This window comes from Nuphar pumila, chromosome 12 (assembly GCF_984573655.1).
Source record: "Nuphar pumila chromosome 12, dmNupPumi1.hap1.1, whole genome shotgun sequence".
In the NCBI taxonomy this organism is placed as follows: Eukaryota; Viridiplantae; Streptophyta; class Magnoliopsida; order Nymphaeales; family Nymphaeaceae; genus Nuphar; species Nuphar pumila.
The window spans coordinates 1,283,229-1,291,180 of NC_143260.1; the positions used below are offsets into that span (position 1 = coordinate 1,283,229).

The 7,952-nt window shown below is 39.8% G+C and overlaps 2 pseudogenes; both read left to right on the forward strand.

The window, feature by feature from the left end:
* The first annotated feature begins 283 nt into the window (after nucleotides 1–283).
* On the forward strand, nucleotides 284–1,474 carry LOC149819587 (pentatricopeptide repeat-containing protein At4g21065 pseudogene; annotated as a pseudogene).
* Nucleotides 1,475–3,165: 1,691 nt separating this feature from the next.
* On the forward strand, nucleotides 3,166–3,949 carry LOC149819588 (presenilin-like protein At1g08700; annotated as a pseudogene).
* The last annotated feature ends 4,003 nt before the right edge of the window (nucleotides 3,950–7,952 follow it).

A 7,952-nucleotide genomic window follows, 5' to 3' on the forward strand; every position in this document is an offset into this window, starting at 1 on the left:
GTGTGACCCGGTTTTCATAAGAAAAAAGAGATTTTGCATTTAATGGGTGAGGCCTCATCTCTTTCTCACCGAGGCGTTTGTTTTACCCCTTGTGAAATAGAGAGAAGTCTCTCTAAAGAATTGAGGAGTTACAACATACGCATTATGTGAACCCAAAAAGTATTTGAGAAGTTGAACCTGTGTCTCTTACAATGAAATGCATGAGAATTTCATCTGGAACACTATCATCCGACGATGCTCTCAGACCAAGAAACCCCAGAGTGCCATATTATATTACACCCGCATGAGGCACAATGGCCGTCTGCCCGATTCTTTCACTTATCCTTTTGCTCTCAAGGCTTGTGCCGATTTGCTCGACTCGAAAAAGGGTCAGGAGATCCATTGCCTTGCGTTGAAGACAGGCCACGCATCAGATTTTTACGTTCAGACAAATCTCGCCTTCGTTTATGCTAGTTGTGGAGAGATGGATTCCGCACGTCAACTGTTTGTAGAAATGCCTAAGAGGGACGCCATTGCATGGAATGTCATCATAGGGGGTTGTTTACGAAGTGGGTGCTTTATGGGGGCCTTGGATTTGTATACTGATATGAAATTGAAGGGATGTAGGCCAGATGGGTACACGCTGGTGAGCGTTACTTCTGCTTGTGCTAATATGGGTGCTGTTGGTTTTGGAAAATATGTTAATGGGTGTGCTTGTAAATGTGGATTTCTCATGGTTGTTCCTTTACTCAATGCCTTGATTGATATGTATGGAAAATGCGGGTGTTTGATGGATGCGCGCGTGTTGTTTGATGAGATGCCTGTGAGAACATTGGTGTCATGGAGCACCATGATGAATGTGTATGCCATCCATGGCCGTGCTGCTGATGTGTTTGATGTGTTTTCCAGGATGGAGGGGCAGGGTTTTAAGCCGGATGAAATAGCTTTCACTAGTGTGTTGTCTGTGTGCAGTCATGTAGGTTTGTTGGAAGAAGGCAGAAGGTGGTTTAGAGATATGAATGAGGTTTATGGAATTCTTCCCAGAATCCAACATTATGGGTGCATGGTGGACTTGCTTAGCAGGGCAGGGCGCTTGGAAGAGGCTTATGGACTGATTCAAGAGATGCCCATGAAGCCTGATGCAGCTGTATGGCGTGCATTGGCTGGGGCTTGCTTGGTCGGCGGTAGGCTTGATTTGGCTGAGACTGCAGCGAATCACTTGCTTGAGTTGGACCCCAAAGATGGGGGGGACATCGTGTTACTATCTAATGTCTACGCAAGGTTGGGGAGATGGGAAGATGTAGCTCGAGTTAGAGGGAGCATGAAATTCAAAGTGGGTCAGAAAACCGCTAGTTGTAGCTATATTGAGTTGAATAATGTTGTTCACGAGTTTCTCTCAGGAGATACGTCACACCCCGAGTCTCAGAAGATCATTTCTCTGTTAGTTCAAATGGTGGGCCAGCTCCCTTATGTAGAATTTGTGTCAAATACATAACATTGATTTAAAAAACTCAGGGATCTCTCTTTCAAAATGCTAAAAAGCCATTGCAATACAGACGAAGTTTTTGGTCGTTGCATCTTTCACCATGTGATTTTGTTTAGGCTCTAAACCAGCCATTTAACTATAATTGTCCACTAGATACAGCTTCTTGTTCAACTTAATCCTATTCACTTTTCAAAGTCCTATGTAGATACATGTTTATATTGGTGCATCTTAGAATGAGTGCCATAAAAGTTACTCAAGTTTTTCTTATTTACTCGAGCTCAAGACTATGCTTGAACTCAACAAGAAGCTCCTGAACAAAATCATCCATGCTCAAACATGGATGATTTTCTGAAAACTAAAGTATCAACAAATCCACATTTGAGGCAACAAATGTAGCTCTTATGCAGTGGATTGCCAAAATAGAGAAACTGGTTCCAATTGGGAGGAGGGTAAGTCTTCTTTTACACAAAAAATCATCCAACTCCACTCGTGTATGCAGTGGGTTGCCAGACTTCTCGAGGACCACCACAAACTGCTTTGGTGGCCATACATGGATTTACCTTCTAAAAGGTGCATAGCTTCCTTCCTAGGCAAATACGTAAAGATAAAGTGGTCAACAGTTTTGGGTAAAACTTACTCGGCTCAGGATTGAAGTATATGCACACAAAAAGTGCCTCCCAGCTTTTACCATTATTGCCAATATGTCATTTGGCAACCCTTTATAATTAATTATGAACACCCTAATTAACTTTTATGCCAGATTGTGATTGACAAATTGAGAGTTCAGCTGCATTCGTGCAGTCAGCCTGAAAAAATCTCTAACCCATATTTGACTAGATTCATGGCCCATCCAGTAGGGGACTCGTGTCTATCTTTGATTTGGAGCTCGTCATCTCTGTTTTAGTGTCCGTTAGACCCCCTAGTGATCAGAAGATTCATAACTGACAAACTAACAAGGACATTTTTATTATCCGACTCCCAAACAAAACTTCTCTCTCATGCAGTCAAATGACTCAAGGCCGACTTTCATGCCTCTTGCGCCATCATATTTTACTGAAACCCCTGCAAATTTCAAGCATAACGATTCATCCACAGAGATCCCGAGGTTACCAATTTTCATAGATCTGTCTCTTTTTCGTTTATTGTAGCTCCCTTCTTCCGTGCAACATTAGAATGTACTCAACTTTGGCGATTACCCTTTTTCTTTTAACTTCCGATTCTCGGATGGAACTCATCTTTCAATTTCTGAAATGCCCATATGAAGGTAGGTGGAGGAGAGCATCCCTGGATCATTTTCTTTTGATTTAGTTCAGAAATACCCATGTCACAATTACACGAGATGCAGGATGGTCGCCTGAAGGTTGATAGGTTTGATTTTTGAATGATTCATATTATATGGGAAAGATTTTCTTTACATACTGAGCTTTCAATTTCTGAATGAATGATCATTCAAGATTCTGAAAGAACCACATCAAAGAAAAGGAGGAAGAGTTTCTTGTTGAATTTCTGAATGAACCATTCATGTAGTTGAAGACCCAGATCACAGACTCGATGGTGTTATTTTTGGTGGGCCAAAATTTCGATATCTGAAAGCCTCATATTGACCAACATTACAGAAAGTGAAGACTAATATTTTATTGATTGTATTTTCAGCTTCTGAACCATCAAATCAGAACTCTGAAAGACCCACATTGTTGAACATGAAGAAAAGTATTCTGGAAGCACTGGGCCCTGAAATTTTTGGAGTAATGGCTCCAGTTTCAATTTGTATGTTTCTTGTGGTTCTTCTAGTTTACAGTTTACACCATTGTTCCACAAGGTTCTGAATCACCATTTAGCTCATCAGCTACACTAGTTTACCTGGAGAAACCCACGGACTCAAACATACAGAAATTCGAAGGCGCTCTTTTGAATGCTGTGATTTTTGTCATCCTGATAGCAGCGGTTACCTTCCTGTTGGTTTTGCTCTATTACCATAGATGCACTAATTTTCTGAAGAATTACATGTGCTTCTCGACATTTGTCATTCTTGGTTCTATTGGGGGCTCCATTTTCTTATCCATTATCCAGCATTTTTCCATTCCCCATTTTTCCATTCCCGTTGATGTGATAACATGCTCTGTATTGCTTTACAACTGCATTGTCAGTGTGCTCTGGGTATTTTCTGGTGGCATCCCGATCCTCATCAGGCAGGTTTACATGGTCATATTGGGAATAACTGTGGCTCCTGAGTGGACTACTTGGGTGATTTTAGTTGCACTGGCATTGTATGATTTGGTTGCTTTTTTGGCACCTGGTGGTCCACTGAAGCTTCTGGTTGAGCTTGCTTCAAGTAGGGATTAAGAGATTCCAGCCATGGTCTATGAGGCAAAACCTACAGTTTCACGCCGTGAAGACTCTTCCCTGAATCTTTTGGTTGGTGGTGCTACATATTCAGTGCCAGTGAGAGGTAAATCCAAGGCCTCAAGATCAATCTTCGGTTGAACTTCAGCCTGAAAGAAGTCCTTCAGGGTTTAGAGGTTATTTACAAAGTGCTGAAGATCAGAGTATTTCATATGAGGGACATACTTCTAGAAATATAGAGAGGGGAACAAAGATTTGCATATGGTTTTTATTGATTTGGAGAAGGCATACGATAGAGTACCTAGGGATGTTCTCTGGTGGACAATGATGAAGAAAAATGTCTCTCTCAAGTACATTAATATAATTAAAGATATGTACGAAGGAGTAGTAACCAATGTCCGCACTTGTGGAGGGGTGAAAAACAATTTTCCTATAACGGTTGGGTTACATCAAGGATCTGCATTAAGCCCTTTCCTTTTTGCTATAGTGATAGATGAACTTACGAGATCAATTCAAGAAAATGTGCCGTGGTGTATGTTGTTTGCTGATGATATTGTTTTGATTGATGAGTCTAGAGCTGGGGTTAATGCTAAGTTAGAATTATGGAGACAGACTTTGGAAGCAAGAGGTTTTACGTTGAGTAAGAGTAAGACAGAATATATGGAATGTCGGTTTAGTAAGCAACAAAGTAGTGATGAGAGTGTAGTGAAGCTTGGTGAGCAAGAAATAGCAGTGGATGACTGTTTCAAATATTTGAGATCTATCATTCAAAAGAATGGAGAAATTGATGGAGATGTAAATCATAGGATTAAGGTTGGGTGGATGAAATGGAAAAGTGCAACTGGAGTGTTGTGCGATCGTAGAATGCCTTTGCGGTTGAAGGGAAAGTTTTATAGGACGACAATTAGACCCGCTTTACTATATGGTACGGAATGTTGGGCTGCCAAGAGACATCATATTCAAAAAATGAGTGTAACTGAGATGCGTATGCTTCGATGGATGTGTGGAAAGACACTAAAAGATAAGATTCGGAACGAGGAAATACGTAAGAAGGTAGGCGTTGCATCCATTGAAAATAAGATGAGTGAGAATCGTTTACGATGGTTTGGGCATATTCGGCGAAGGCCTAATGATGCTCCGGTTAGAAGGATGGAGAAATGGGAAAATATATTAGCTAAAAGAGGTCGGGGTAGGCCTAAGAAGACTTGGATGGAGACGATAAGAAAGGATATGAATGCTTTGAACCTCACCGAGGACATGACATTGGATAGAAATGATTGGAGGAGAAGGATTCATGTGGAGGACCCAAAATGATTTTCTTTTTGGTTCATATCGCCGACTCCAATTGTTTGGGATGAAGGCGTTGTTGTTGTTGTTGTGACATACTTCTAGAAATATGGATACTAAGCATGGAATTATGCAACGAGTTGATGTTTTTTTACCGGAGCATCCACTATAGAGTTTGAGAGGATTGATGACGAGACATCACCTTTGGTTAGTCATACTGGTATGGGCATTTAGAGTGAGAGTCACAGGATTGGAAATAGTACAACTGAAATTTCGATATCCCGGGGCATCAGATTGGGACTTGGGGATTTTGTTTTCTATAGTGTTCTTGTGGTTGTGGGTAGAGATGCTATGTATGACCTGATGACTGTGTGTGCATGCTATATTGCAATTATATGTCGTCTTGAATGCAGACTCATACTGTTATTCATCTGTCGTCATGCTCTGCCTGCACTTCCTATCTCTATCATATTGGGTGTAATATTCTATTTTGTGACTCGTTTGTTGATGGAACCATTCATAGTTGGTACTTCAACAAGGTCGATGATGTTTTCATTTTTTAAATTTTTGTTCATAATGACAATACCATAAAGGCCTATTTGGGTTTGAATTTCATTACTTTCTTGTAGGCTATCCTGTCTTACCTCATGTAAAGGTTCTGAAATATAACATGATTAAAGAGTTACATGAGAATCTATCACTGTATTGATAAAAAATTTGATAATTTCAATCATCGAGCTTATAAGATGCCTACTTTGTTGATTTATGATGGCAAATGTCTGCTGTTGTTTATTAGTGTAATTTTCTATTTTCTGGTTCTGTGCTGGGAGTTATCACTGTCTGACAGCAAAGTACCCATTCAATTGCAATTGTTCTTCTACTATGCAGGCATGGAGGTCATGGTCATAAGTCCTTTTAAGATATGTTATTTCGTGCTTAGCTTTTGCAATGCCATCACAGCAATTCCTTTTCAAGTTCTTGAAATAGCAAGCAGTTCTCAGCTTTGTGGAACATATAGACATAGAGACTGCTTTTATAAAACCTTGGTCTTGAAATCCCTTTGTGAATTTGATTTTTTCTGTAAAGCTCAGTCATCCACCCTACAAGTTACCATTTGTTCCATATTAGTTGGCATTTTAGCTTTTATTTTTTACTTTTTATTTTTCTATTCTCCAATTTAGATGAATATCTCTGTGTTGGTAATTGTATCTACCATATTGAATACTTTTCAATTAGATTCAGGGAATTTTAAATCTACATGGTCAATATGGTCTTAGTTTCTGGTTTTCCAAGTTTCAACATAGTCAAATTTTGAGTTGAACAACCTGTGAGCCACTGTTAAATATGCCACTAAGTTCTTAGCAATTTTTGGAACTTATGTTTCTTCAATTACCCTCTTGGATGCCCTGTCCATAGCTTTCAAAAAAATCCTGTCCAACAATGTAGTATTGGAGGTTTTGTTTGCAAATTTGTGCATGTCGTTCGTGTATACTAGCAGCTACTTTTTCTGTTTCTGTAACAGTAGCATCCTTCTATTTGTTGCGGTTCTGCTTGGAACGGTTGAGAATCACCAATATGTTATATATATTCTGATTTCAAGGAGCTTTCTAGGGTAGTTAGCAATTTAATAGGTATGCTTTCAGCATCTTTGTTGATGGATCCCTAGCTTCATCTTTACATGCTTCTAATATGTGAGACAAGTCGGTCTTTACAACCTTAGAAAAATTCTAGTTGAGAGCTTAGTCTTTTATGCTGTATGGTGATGCATATGACATCTAGACACAGCTGTCTTAGGCATTGCCACTAGCAAATTTTTTTACTCTTCAGTCACTGGTTTTTTCCTAGAAGCTAATATGTTTATAAAATGGATACAGTTATCTGGAAGTTAGTTATGAAGAGTATTCCTCTGTCTAATGCATCAAATATTAATTTTCTGATGATCAATCTCATGTTTGTCATGTCAGATTGCTCTGTCATTTACAATCATTTACAGGCAGTAGATTTTGGCAAGGTTATTGCTGACCTATTGTTTAATTGAATAATGACATGTACAGGGGGTTCTTGTTGACATTTAATTTCATTCTCTGGATTTTTCTTTCTGCATTTTCCTTTTTCATTACTACCAGGCAAGTTACTGGACCAATTTGTTTTGCCAATTGACTTCCATACGGGGATTAGCTTTTTTAGGGATCTTATGGGGAAGTGAAAAACTCCGCCTGTGTAGTTATACACTGCCGGTCCCAAGCCCGGATAAAGGAGGAGGGTTGCGGTAGGCCTGTGACAGCCAGCATAAAAACTGTCATATCCTATGAAAATGAACCAATATGAGAATTTCGTTGGGGCGTTCCCTACTGAGCGACGCGCTGTACTCTCTAGGCCCGGAGGCAGTGATAAATGTGCAAGGGTTGCTAGGTCGTCGCCCAGAAGCGACGCGTCACACCGGCGCCCGGGTGTGGTGTCAAATAGGCAAGGGTTCCCTCACTTTGTTGGACGGGTGGGGGTAAAGAAGTTAGTCCAAGACCATAAAATTAGGTTAGCCACTTGGAACATAGGGTCTTTAACTGGTAAGTTGGTAGAGTTAGTAGATGTTATGTGTAGGAGAAAGATTGATATTTTATGTCTTCAAGAGACCAAATGGGTAGGTGAGAAAGCTAAAGTGATAGAACCTTGGGGATATAAGATTTGGTATACAGGAATAAATAGGAATAGGAATGGAGTAGGGATTGTTATGAGTCGTCAGTTTATAGATAATGTAGTTGAGGTCCGTAGGAAGGGTGATAGAATTTTACTTATTAAATTAGTATTAGGTACGGATATTATTAATATTATTAGTGTTTATGCACCTCAAGTAGGTTTA